A 15,201-nucleotide genomic window follows, 5' to 3' on the forward strand; every position below is an offset into this window, starting at 1 on the left:
CGAAAGTGGAAAGAAAGTTCAGAAAAAATATTATCGGTTAATTACAAAAATATTCTGTAAAGTTATAAATATTATTACAAAAATGTTATAACAAAAATATTATCAGTTTAAAAATATGTTTAAATTCTAACTGCAAGCAAACCGTAAACGATCTAATAGAATTATATTTTCTTAATGATATCTTATAGAAATATTACCGAATTAAACACAACGACCCAAAGATACATCTTCCAATTGATCAAAACGTAAGTGGAAGCAAAGTTCAGTGAAAAAAATATTATCGATTAGCTATAAAAATATTATGTAAAGTAATAAATATTATTATAAAAATGTTATTATGAAAATTTTAAATTATTATAAAAATATTATAATTTAAAAAATATGTTTAAAGTCTAATTGTAAACAATCCGTAAAAAATCTTGTAGAGTTACGGTGCAACTTACTCCAGCGCGGATCACAAAATGTTAATTTTTCTAATGATCTCTTAGAGAAATAGTATGAAAATAAATACAATTGACCAATGATACAAATTTCAATAGATGAAAACGAAAATGAAAGCAATGTTCAGTTAAAAAAAATATTATCGGTTAACTATGAAAATATTCTGTAAAATAATAAATTTTATAACAAAAATATTATAATAAATATTTTATTATAAAAATATTTTTGTAAAAATATTATCAATTAAAAAATATGTTTAAATTCTAACTGCAAACAAACCGTAAACTATCATGTAGAGTTAAAGTGCAACTTACCCCAGCGTGATCAGAAAATATTAATTTTTCTAATGGTCTCTTTGAGAAATAGTATGAAAATAAATACAACTGACCGAAGATACAAATTCCAATAGATGGAAACGAAAGTGGAAGCAATGTTCAGTTAAAAAAAATGATATCGGCTAACTGTAAAAATATTCTGTAAAATAATAAATATTATTATAAAAATGTTATTATGAAAATATTATATAATTACAAAAATATTATCAGTTAAAAAAGATGTTTGGATTCTAATTGCGAACAAACCGTAAACGATCATGTAGAGTTAAAGTGCAACTTACCACAGCGTGATCACAAAATGTTAATTTTTTAATGATCTCTTAGAGAAATAGTTGAAAACAAATACAACTGACCAAAGATACAAATTCCGATAGATGGAAACGAAAGTGGAAGCAATGTTCAGTTAAAAAAAATGATATCGGCTAACTGTAAAAATATTCTGTAAAATAATAAATATTATTATAAAAATGTTATTATGAAAATATTATGTTATTATAAGAATATTATCAGTTAAAAACTATGCTTACATTCTAATTGTAAACTATCCTTAAAAATCCTGTAGAGTTCAGGTGCAACTTAACTCTCCAGGATAGCGAAAGTGGAAGCAATGTTCAGTTAAAAAAATATTATCGGTTAACTATAAAAATATTCTATAAAATAATAAATTTTATAATAAAAATATTATTATAAATATTTTATTATAAAAATATTCTTGTAAAAATATTATCAGTTAAAAAATATGTTTAGATTCTAATAGCAAACAAACCGTAAACGATCATGTAGAGTTAAAGTGCACCTTACCCCAGCGTGATCACAAAATGTTTATTTTCCTAATGACTTCTTTCAGAAATGTAGCGGAATTAAGCACAACTGACCAAAGATACAAATTCCGATAGATTGAAAAGAAAGTGGAAGCAATGTTCAGTTCAAAAAATATTAGTTAACAATAAAAAATATTCTGTACAATAATAAATTTTATAATAAAAATATTATAATAAAAATATTATAATAAAAATATTATAATAAAAATATTATTACAAATATTTTATTATAAACATATTATTGTAAAAATATTATCAGTTAAAAAATATGTTTAGATTCTAATAGCAAACAAACCGTAAACGATCATGTAGAGTTAAAGTGCAACTTACCCCAGCGTGATCACAAAATGTTTATTTTCCTAATGATCTCTTTGAGAAATGTAGCGGAATTAAGCACAACTGACCAAAGATACAACTTCCGATTGATGAAAACGAAAGTGGAAGTAAAGATTTCGGACGAAAGTCACGACAAGGAAAATAGTTTTTATAAAACCGCTTTCATGAGGAAATGATCTGCTTAAGGCCCCTATTTGGATCCTCACTTTCCTCTCTATTTACCCCGCCTTCACTCTTCTCTAAATGGAACACAATTATTGTTTTTTATTTATTTTTTAAACAAATATATTTAAAAAACATGCATATTTTAGCACAAATGAGATAACACTGGTTTTCCTAAGCCTTTAAGCGAGCAATGCCATCAAAATTTCTTTGTTAAAATGTAATATTATCCTTTCTGATGTAACCAGCCTTGTTCTGCGAATGTACTTTAAAAGTCCGTTTTAACGACAACTGATAATAGCGGATGAGATTGTTGTTATAAGCAAATACACATAATCCATATTAAAATAACAATCATTCTTAGGAAATTTGTTTCGAAGCAAGAGCTTTTTTTTAATTTCACTTGTACCACATTATGTTAGGTGACCCGACCATGTCCTACATACAGGGCCTTATTATGTCACGGGTCTACGGGGCTTGGGTCATGGACACAATGTCTGTGAAGGCACTAAATATCTGTTTGTTATATTGATTTTTATCTTTTTTTTTATTACTGATTAATCAATATTTGATGAGCATAATTCCACTTTTTAACATTGTTTGATTTATTATTAATTACTTAAATAAACGAAAGTCTTTCAAGTTCTATTCCTATATTATATTGATATAAATGATATGATTAGGATTCAATGTTCTTGCATATTTTCAACAAATACAATTAGTATTCTAAACGAGATTCATAATTCAGAATTTCTTTATCACAAAAAAGAGGTATTATTTTAAAAAGTTGTGAAGATTTTGGTAACATTTTGGAATTTTTTTAAAGACAAATACAGCTTTTTTTAATTGAGACTATTGGACTTTGTATAATAAAAACAGCACATTTTTATTTTGGACGCAAAACCAAAGTTCAGGACCTATACCAAATTCCATGATAATAGATCTGAAAATATAAATTTTCAGTTAGTAGACTCTGATAAGACTGATTAGTTAGTAGACTCTGATTCAGGCTCTAACTTATTGGCCATTGGCCACTTTTTAACCTAATGAGTCGGTGGCCTATACCTTAAGGTCTTTTTCATTTACTAGTCACCTTTTGCTTGAATTAAATATTTTTTTTAAAAATTCATATTAAAAATAATCTACGGCTGCAAAAAGTTAATTCAACAATAAAACTAGTATTAACATTAGCTAAACATATTAAAATTTTGTTAGTTAGTTATAACTGTTATATTCTATCAAAATTTATTTAGTTAGTTGTAACTAAATTTGACAGGATAAAATTTAGTTAAACATACTGTCTTGACTTCAGCGTGCAAGTAAATTCGTTCCGATGTAAAAATAAAAATTAAAAAAGGAAAAAAGTGATCGATTGTTTATTTAATTTAAGTCGCCACTTTTTATTTTGTTGACTCGCCACTTGGCGCGTGGTTTTTTCAGGTCAACATCATAATCGGGCCCTGCCTATGTCCCATTCCTTTAGTGTAAGCAAAAACTGGCATCTTTCCACTCTTCATTGATACCTGCAAGCATCCATCTGGAGTACAGTTTACTGAAATATTCAACATCAATATTACACGCATTATTAATTTCTGATATTTCATCATATGTTCATGTATATCAACTTCTTCTACTGGTCTATCAGAACAAACATTACCCACATCAGTTCGTTTTGATTACTCATCCTTACCATTGAACAGCTTATAACACAAAGATTGGCACTAAATCACCACCCAAAGTGGAGCATTCTTGGTTATTATGGCATATAAAGCAAACAAAAAGGCAAACTATGTTATGTTCATTGCGCTAGGAAACAGTATCTGAACTTAACTTATCAGTAATAATACCGTTAATATGCACCTCGGATGAGGATGAGATTTGACAAGATTTCAGTACAGATAGCAAAAGAAACAAAATCATATGACAATTATTTGTAGATCAAAACGAATCTGTAATCAAAGAAACGACAACTGTTTTACAATCCAAAGTAGGTCCTGAGATTGGTAAACTTTCTTGAATTTAAATCCTAAGAAACAATTTTATGCAATTTAAATCCTAAGAAGCGTATATGGCACAAGTCATATTATTTTATGGCACTAAATAAAATTGCGTTTTTCTCATCCTTTGCTCATGTATGTACACTAAAATTTTCACTGTACTTGTCAATATATTTAAATAAGTTCGTTGCAATAAGTTAAGAAATACTAAGTTAAGAAAAGTGTACGGTATTAACCCCTTGACGCAGAATTTTTATTAAACATATTTTTCATATTTTTTTCATTATTTTGTATTAATTTAAGTTAAAATCAGTGAAAAATATTGTTTTCAGCATTTTCATAATTTGTGGTTATGAAATACAACATGAAACACTGATGTCTTTGTCTGCGTTAAAGATAAAATCTTCCAAACAAGGCTCACTTAAAAACAATAATTTTTCAAATTTGCATTTATTTAAATCTAAGAGAAACAGTTATTCATCATAGAAATTTCTTTAATATTCAAAATCATTTATTGATAAATTTTTGAATATGAATGAAAAAAAAATTCAAACGACTTTTTTTTTTGGATTAAATATTTTAGTACAAATATAATTTCGATAAAACTGATTTTTTTTAGTAACTATTAGACTGTTTTTTATAATTAAAAAATATCAAAATATATTTTTGCTTGTAATTAGAGCGTCAGAAAAAAAATATTTAAAGGGTTAAGCGAAGCGAAACGAAACCTAAACTTTTTCCTACATTTTAATCAACTTAAAAAAATAACTGTTTTTTTTTTAATTATTTTTATTTAAAATAATTAATCATATTTAATTGAGAAATACCAAAATATATTTTTGCTTGTAATTTGAGCGTCAGAAAAAAAAATATATTAAAGGGTTAAGCGGAACAAAACTGAAACTTTTCCCTTCGTTTTAATCTACTTTTAAAAAAATTTAAATTATAAATTTTTTTAATTAAAATAATTAATTATTTTTAATTAACATACCAAAATATACTTTTGCTTGGAATTTGAGAGTCAGAAAAAAAGTTTATAAAAGGGTTCAAAGGGTTAATAAATTGACAGTTTTCTCATGCTGTATAAACATTTGTTTCTGATTTAAAAAAAAAATGTATAAAGCTGTATGCTTAAATGTTTTAAATTAGATAACCCTCCACTAAAATGAGAATTTATGTTTCAACAGTTTTAGAGGATTTCATTTGTTATTAATAATTAGTAAGTAATTAGTTTGTAATAAATAAATTAGTAATAAATATTCGAAGACTAAGTCTCACTTTGATATCTCAATTTAACTCAGAGACTCCGGATAATGAAAAAATAAAAGAAGCTGTCAAGATATACACTTAAAGATATTTTGATTTTACAAGCAAAATCAATATCGTTTTTTCATTTCTTTTCCAATTATGTTGTCAACGCAATACTCATCCTTTCAATTTGTTGCATAATTTTTCAGTGATTTGTTTGCAATTTTGCATTTGAAATTGCTGCTGTTTCAATCGAAGCGTTTTCGAATGATTGATGTAACTGGGACATGTAAATAAAAGTCGTCTGACATTATCCTCCAAAACCTTTTTGTTTGTTTGTGATTGATTATTTATTGCTTCCTTTAAAGGAAAAACATTCATTCAAGGAAAGGAGAAGCATATCATGAAGAAGCAATAGGTCGAATAGTTTCTGAATAATTAAATTTTACAAAAATTGTGTGTTTAAAATTTGATTTCTAAACAACTATTCAACCCATTTCGTTAAAATTTTGTAATTTGGAATTTAGAATGACTTTCTTTAAACTGATGTAGAAATTTGTTCGACTATTATTAAAACAATAAATAATCAGTAAAAATTCATTTTTTCATGAAATTATCGTTGAATAAATGAATTTTATAATTGGATGAAAAAACGTTTCAATTCGCTTAAAAAGTCCCGAGTTATGGCGAAATACGCAAAAAGTGAAATTGTACGCAAAATTGTCGACTGCTCTACTGACCCAAACTATTGGGGGCATATTTTGAGGGTTGAAAATACAAATCAATCGAAAGAAACATACGTTTATCAGAGAAAGTACATTTTTGTTTCTAATATCACAACCTAAAATATCGTCCGCAAAAATTTATTTGCATATTTAAGGTTGAGCCCTCGAACCATTAAGCTACAGTCCTAGTACGCAATAATTCAATCATTAGGTCAAAAGTCATTGAACAGTGAGGGGAAAATAAAGATGCCACCCTGAATAACTTTCGTTCTAATGATCGGATTTTCACGTACTTGTCAATCTTAATGGTTGAGCCGTGAATGACTCAGAGGATAGAGCGTTTGCCTTCTAATGAGGTGAACCGGGTTCGAATCCCAGCAATGGCTGGTCAATACGAATTCCGCATCCAACTTGCATCGACCACAGTGTTGACGTGAAATATCCTCAGTAGTAGACGGATCATGGGCTAGAGTCCCCTTGCCGTCAGGCTAACCGCCGGAGGTTTTCTTCACCATGTAACGCAAATGAGGGTTAGTTTCATCAAAAAAGTTCATCATGAAGGCAAATTTCTCCCAATACTTGATCCAAGATCTCCCTTGTGTTCTGGATTGAGTTAAAAATTAAGGATACGGATTTGAACATTGGTAGCCGTAAACACAAAACGATACGTGTTCAACGACGGTTATAAATTTAAAAAAAAAATCTTAATGGTTCCTGGGGTTGACCTTAAATGTTCCTTAAATATTCTAATTATGTAGTGCTAACTAGTAATTAAGCTACGAAATCGGATGACACAATACCTTTATCTTCTTGACTTAAAATATCTTTATCTTCTTAGTTTTGCTGTCGCTATTACAGTTCCTTAAGGACTTTACGAATTCTGTTTAAAAGGAGACTATAGTTTCAGATATATGTATGTAATGATGGTAAGAATCGTAAAATAAGTTTGTGATAAAAGGAAAAAAGCAAAGAATCGTGCACTAGCAATATTTGGTGATCGTAACTGTTGAACATGTTAAGCGACATTTTATTTACGAAAATCCGTTTCAGAATGTATAAAAACATCAGGATAATATTTGCAAATTATGTTTATCTATAGAAAGCCACGTAACTCACATATTTGGTAGAATGAAACGATTTTTTTAAAAATTAATCACACAATATTCTTAAATATACATTTTTCAATCTTTTCTAAAATGTTACGTAACATTCACTAATTTCTTCAATTATATAAAAAAAAGAAATATCGCTGTAAAGAATTAGCTACTATAATTAATAGCTTCGATTAATAGCTTCGGTTTTTATTTTATTCTCTTTTATTCTTTGAGCTTGATTGCTTAGCAACGGAGTATTCCTCTCTTGTCGATTACGCGATTAGAGTATTGTTAGGTTAAATTTCAAATTTCGCTATAGCCTCTTTTTGGGACGACGCCAAATATATAAACTTCCTAGCTCCCTAAGCTTTGATCCAATTTTTTCTAACTTTTGTCTACCCCCTTCCCTCCAATTTGGTGGTCAGGAATCCAAATATGTTAAAAAAATAAATGTTTATTCAAAAAAATTGCGTTTNTAAGCTACGAAAACGAATGACACAGAAATGAACTTTCTCTGAAAAGCATATATATATATATATCGCCGTAAGGAAATGTGTTCGAAAAAAAAAATATACATAAAACCTTGCGAATGTACATTGTAATTTCTTCCAGATATTTTACAATTTTTACGGGATCTTTCTCGTGATTTGCCCTACAACCCCGTATATAACAACCGGTGCATAGCATGCGGCCCGGGGCCGTAACTTGAGAAAATAAAGGGGGGGGGGGGAATTTTTTTGAAAAAAAAAAAAAAAAGTTTTTGGCACACCCAATCTCAATCAGTGTAGTTTTTTGATTGCTTTTTTTCGATGGTTAATGCTACGGATTTATGCATAGTTTTAAAAATCCCAATATTTTTAATACGATATATGAATTTTAATTATCACTTTTGGCGTTCTTCGCGTGTGCCGATTTCATCGTAAATCCAATAACTTTTCGGTAGTTATTGCTGGCCATTTTAATATTAATGAGTTATTGAAATTGCGATTTTTTAAAAAAAATATATATTAACGTCTTGAAAGTTTTTAATGGGGCATTTAAATAAACTCGTGCTTTATTTCTGTAAACTTTACCGCAAATCTAATTGATTTTTTTTCGGCAGTTGTTACTACACATTTCCATGTGGTTTTCAAAATTTCGATATTTTTAGTACGATTTATTGCGAATCGTGAGAAACGAATCGCTCATTTAGCTAACCACTTTTTGACATGGTTATTATTATTTTATCTCAAATCAAAGTATTTTTTAAATGTTATTTTGAAAATTATTGCTACACAATTATACAAGATTTTGAAATTCCCGATATTTTTCATACACTATTGCGACACTTTAATTTCGAATCCCGCATTTAAATACATCACTTCTCTGCCTGGTGTGCTTTATTTATACCGAATTCATCGTAAATACAATGGAATTTCTAGTTTTTTAGGTAATTATTACCACGCTTTTCCTCGTACTTTAATATTTTTAATACTATAGTTTCACGGCACATGAGTTTTGAATCAAAGCGCATTAAAATGATTACTTTTAACTTGCTCTATTTGTGCTGATTTCAAGAAATATATAAGAGGAAATATAAGAGATTCTTCGAAAGTTTTTTTTTTGACAGTTATTGCTGTATTTTTGCATTTGTGATTCTGATTTTAACATTGATATTTTAACATTTATGATTTTGAATATCCTAATATTTTAACACAATATTACAACTCATGAAATTCGATTCTGTTTTAATTTTTTTTTTATAACTTAAAAAGTGCTAACGTATCTTAGCAAAACAGATCTCTTCCCAGAGAGAATAAAATGTATATTTAATGCGGGTCCCTTTTGCAGAAAAATAATTAAATACACTTACATATTTCTTTAATTCCATGAACACGTGCAAGTTCAAGAACACATACCCAATCTATTTTTTTCACAGTCACATGATTTAAAAATCACATATCGTAATTCGTATTTAAGCGTTTTAAAAATCATACCTTTTGATTGATTCTCGCAATTTAAAAGTCACACATCGTGATTCGTATTCATGTAATCTAAAAATCGCATTTCGTATTGACATTAAACGAGATTTAAAAATCATTCATCACGATTCGTATTCAGCCTTTTAAAAAATCATACACTGTGACTTATCTGGCAATTCAAAAATTATACACATCGATTGGTATTAACGCAATTTTAAAACCTCATATCGCTTTCATATTCACGCGTTTTAAAAATTACACATCTCGATTCGTATTCACGCGATTTAAAAACCACTTTTTTATTCACGCAGTGAAAAAATTATGCATAACAATTCGTTTTCAAGCGATTTAAAAATCTGAACAAATTCCCCAAAACAGATTAAGGTATTTGCCCTAAGTTTAATACTGCCCACAACAACAGCTTCTGTGGAAAAACTGTTTTCCAGAATGAATTGGGCATGCTCAAGATTATGGTGGAGCAGTTTTTAAATGAAATCATTAAATAAAGAATAAGCTATCAGATGATCAAGTAGATAAAATTATCACAATATTTGAAAATTTTGGAAATTGCAGGATAACCATTAAGAAATTTTTTAAACCATTTTCTACCATTTTATATCACTTAACTGTAAAAAAGTGTAATCGAGGTAAGTATCTTAAAGCAATGTAAATTTTAATTAATTTTGATATATATGTGTATTAATTGTAAATAGTGACATGTTAAAAAAGCATTGGGCATAAAGAAATATAAACAAGCATCATAATTTTTATTTAAAGAAAAATAGTTCCTTCAAAATTAATGTTTTTTTCTTTCTTTCTTTCTTTTCTCTCTCAGCCCGTCTTATAATTTATTTTAAGTAAATATGTTTTAAAATTGGAGTTTATTTCTTACTAAATGCTGAATCTTATTTTGCACTGAAAGGATTTTATTTTAATTTTAATCATTTTTAACCCTAATAAGTTTCTTTAATTAAAGTAACTTGCATTTATTTTGAAAACTAGAATATGTATTTTTTTTAAAAATTTAATTCTATAAGTAATTATTAAAATTTTTTAATGTTTAAATGGACTTTTGTATTATGTAATGTGTTAAAAAAAAACATGAATTTTCCCCTTGTTTTATTTATTTCAATTTATCCGAATTTTTTTTAATTGATTCTGATTCGATTTTTCCCCTGAGTAATCAGTTATGCAGTTTTTATTTTTAAGCATTTAAAAGTATTTAATTTTGTGCAAACATATTACAAGGTTAACAAATTTGTAATTTTTATATAGATATAAGGAAATTCTCTGTAATTTTATTTTAAATAAACTAATTAATATTGAAGAATGATATATTGTACACAACTAAACAATAAATATCTTGATTAAATCTGAGAGTTTCTAGGTTGAACAGTTTAGCTTCAACAGTCTTTCGAATAGTAGCTACCTGGTCTTACCCCACCTTCCCTCTATGAGTTTTCAAAGGGGGAAAATAATATATTCCTCCTTGATAATTTTTAAAACTATAAAATTTTAACATTTGGTGAAATTTTGGTGACAATTAAATAAAAGAAAACTGTATAAATAACAATATGTTTGACGTTTATTTAATTTCACAAAAACATTCAAAAACAGTTCTCAGTAAACTTACAAAAGAATATAATGATCTTAACTACCATGAAAAAAAAACATTATCATGAAATAATCTCTTACCCCTTACAAGAAATCCATATGCACTGATAAGAAAATCAAATCAATCATTACAAGCATGATATTTTAGAAGAACACAGTAGGCAACAGAAAAAGAATAAACAAAAAGAGAGAATATGAGACAAAATATAAATAATGAACAAAAAATAATATTTTGAATTATTAATTGAAGACAGAAAATATTTTTTGAAAAAACATTACCAAAAAATAACAATCACTTATTAACAAAAATATAGCAAAACCAATTATGAAAATAAAACATCAATTTCCTCCATAGAATCAAGCTGATTTACTGTAACCTAACTGCAACTTTGAAACCATCATATAACTCAAAAAACACACATCTTGAAATTAATTTTAATAATAAATCAACAAAAACAAATGCAGAGCAGTTAACTTCATAATTGTCAGTTTACCTTTGATTACTACAATTGAGCTAACTGTAATTTACAATTGATCTATCATACAATTAATACTACAAACTTTAAAAGATCCCACATATTACAAAGAAATAGCATAAAAAACAAAACATTTCCATAAATATGATTCAGTGCAACAATATTTTGAGGTGTTAACAGCATTTAAAATTCAAAATGCATTTTCACACTGATGACTAAAGTGTACAGTGCGCAAAATAAAAAACGGACCACCCTTAAATAACTTTCAATCTAACGATCTGATGATCTTTACATTCTAGGATTCAATCTTAATGGCTTGAGAGAATGACCTCAAATATGCTGATAGATTAGAGCAGACGATATTTTAAGTTATGAAATCAGACACAAAACTTACTTTCTCTCAATAAACACACCTTTTTTTCGACGTATTCGGATTCTGACACCTAAAATATAGGGGATAGCCACAATCTGGGAAATATGATCCAAATAGTTTGGTCAGGAGAGCGGTCCAAATTTTAGATTGCTCTCCTGATCAAACTATGGGGACCATATTTTCTGGACTGAGGCTACCCCCTACATTTTTGAGCTAGAAATTTGATTCTGTCGAAGAAAAAAATATGTTTATTCAGAGAAAGTACGTTTTTGTGTTTGATTTTGTAACTTAAAACACTGTCTGCATTAATTAATTAGATTGTATTTGAGACCACCCCCTTGAATCATTCAGAATAAGTCAAAGAATGTGAAGATCGGATAATTAGATCAATAGTTATTCAGGGCCGTCCGTATTTTTTTGATGCACTGTACAAAAGGCATTGTAAGACTATCCTATTTCTTTAATGTGTATTCTAAAAAGCTATTTTTTTAAACAAATATTAAAATCTATCTAACATATAATTAAAACTGATATCTGAATAAAAATAAAGAAAAATGTTTGTAAATTAACCCCTTAACTTCTGCGTTCGAGTTAATTTGAGTGCGCTAAACAGGTCAAACTGTGCACACTCAAGATAATTCGAGCGACGTTATATTTTATGCTGCGATAATCTTTCACACTCAAATACAATCGAGAATTGAAAATAACAATGTACAAAATAACAAAGCTAAGGAAAAAAAATTGTTTTATTGATATTTATCATTTACATAGGATTGTAAGCCATAACACTTATTTATTCAAGAATAAAATATAGCCTTTTTTCAATGGAACAAAAGCGCAGTATATCAAAATTGTCCACCGAAAGAAAAGACAATGTTCTAAAGTGTGCTTTTTTACATTTATAAAAAGTGATTTTTTTTGGCCGGTTTCTTTCAAAAAATCTGTGCGTTAAGAGGTTAATATTAAATAATGGTAAGTAATAGACAAAAATATGTTGAGATCGCTCATAAATGAATGTCGAATTTGATTAATAGTTATATATTTTCATCATAAACTATTGGAATGTTTTTTTTTTTAATATGTTACATTTAACAATTTTTTTAAAATCTGTACTAGAAAATTGAAATTGAGAAATTGAAACATTTTTTGCTAGTTACATTAAAGAATTTTATTACTGTTTCATCTGCTAACAGTTGACTTTTGAATAAATTAATTTTTTGTTTGACTTCCATTAATAAATAGTATTAAAAATTTCAGTATTTTCTGTTAAACGTAGGATATTATAACTAACATTGAACAAAAGTTTTATACAGTAGTTTGCTGATCTATCTCTGTATCCTTGTAACTTTGAACACCTAAGAGATAGAGACAGATTAAAAAAAATTAAAAAAAACAAGGAACTAATTTGCATGAATAAAGCAATTTCAGTGCTTTCATGTTGTGTTTTTGCTTCACTATATGTTTTCTAACTAAAATTTAGATTACAGTTACCAATGGCCAATTTTACTTGTGTATGCTTCCTCCTCTATGCCTTAATAGGAAATGTAAATCAACTTATGCTAAAAATGTAATAAAATGTATCCAAAATGAGTTTTATTTTTAGTAGTTTACAAATAAATAAAAAAATTTTTTTTTACTTTATTAAATTAATTTATCAATTTATGTTAAAAATATTTTATCAGCTATAAGATGTGGTCTTGTTTACAATGGATATTATCTCCAATGATATTTAAATTAGTCATAGCATTAGATTAATTACTGTGTTATTTGTAAGAATATATTTATGTTCTGTTTGCAATGTTGTCTATTATAACTTATATAAAATACTACGCATACAAACTCAAATATTAAAAACATATAATTGCTTATACAATCTCAATAATTGCATACATTGAAAGCAAATTTAGTATGAGAATAATACAAATACATCCAATTTTTCAATAGTTATCTTTGGATTTCAATCATTATGCTTTTATTAAATTTAAATAAACATCAATCTTATTCATTATTTCTAACTTAGTATTTATTTATTATCATATTAATTTGATTAAAATGATTTTCAGCATTAAATTTTTGAACTTGTACGTCCTTTTCTGAAGTAGGCTTCTCTCTTAAGTGAGTTTATATTTCTCTGCTGCAAAGGTGTCCTTTTTACTAAGGTATTCCTGAATAAAAGTTTTGCACTAAAATAAAACATATCGTGCCTAAACCAGCTTGATTATTAAGAAACTGTAGAAATACAGTAAACTCCCGATTATCTGCGGGTGGATCATCCACGCTTCAATTTTTTTTTTTTTTTTGCAATGATAAATAATATAGCATTTAGAATTAAAAATAAATTCATAGAGATGGAACTTTTTAAGAGTTTTGAGAACAACAAACCAGCAAACATTCAAGTTAGTAGCCCAGGAGTTCACAATTAATCAAATAATGGGTCTACATATAAACAATGCAGCATCAAGTGCTATACCTAAGTTAGAAGGAGAATTGAAAGGGTAATAACTGGTGAGGCATTCATAAAGAGCAAAACGACAGGAGTTATGATTTACAGCTGTCTAACTATAAATAGAGAATGAAGTTCAAATTTCAATAAATAGATTCCACACCCAATCAAAGCAGTTTCTTCTCCTGGATCGTATTGTTATTTAAAGCAATGATATAAATAGCAAGTAACAAAATTTAGTTTTTCCAATCTTGCCTTCATATTATGAATGAGAATGAATTATCCTCAGTCATTTATTTAGTCAACATGTAAGACATTCTTAGAATTCTTATCAGTTAGAAAATCCATAGCTAACAAATAAGGATGGTCTCCACACAACACTTATATCCCGAAAAAAAAAAAAAGAATGAAGCAAGGCATTGAATAATTTATGGGCCATATGCATGATTTCAGAATTGTAGCTAGTCGTTTATTTTTAGTTTTGTTACTAATAAAAGTTTCTAAAAATCATGTATATGCTGTAAGAACTAGCTTAAGAGAAAAGCCTAACTCATGTGTTTTGAGCATTGTGTTCTTTTTTCAATAGCATATCAGGCTTTTTCATATAGAAATAAAAAATTTGCATAAGGAAACTGCTAATAATGTATAATGAAATTTATCATTTATATTTTTTTAAAAAAAAAAACGTCGATGGCTGTCTTTTTTAAGCGTATTGAAGATTATCCGCAAATTTGCTTATCTACGCTTTGTGGGCCACCCAATTTCGCGGATAATCTGAAGTTTACTATACACGGATTTTTGAAACAATGATTATTATTTTCATAAATGATTTTAAGGTACTGAATAAGTTAGTTATTCGTAATAGTTTTAAGGTATTATAAATCTGAATGTGGTTGTATTGAACATAAATTAATGTTATCCCACGCTGAATACACAGTAAATTTAGCCTAATCCAGGTACCAGGTCTTGATACTAAAAACCGGATAAAGATACCCGATACCGAGTAGTGAATTTGGTTTGTCTGCTGTGAGTAATTGAAATCTGCCAAGTAGGCTCAAGTAAGCAAATCTCCAGTAAGCATAAAATCTCTAGTAAGCATATAGCGAAACAACATTGAGAAACAAAATTACTTCACTAAATGCTCAAATAAATATTTTCTCTGAATAAATTATTAC

The sequence above is a fragment of the Parasteatoda tepidariorum genome, chromosome X2, assembly GCF_043381705.1.
Source record: "Parasteatoda tepidariorum isolate YZ-2023 chromosome X2, CAS_Ptep_4.0, whole genome shotgun sequence".
NCBI classification, from domain to species: Eukaryota; Metazoa; Arthropoda; class Arachnida; order Araneae; family Theridiidae; genus Parasteatoda; species Parasteatoda tepidariorum.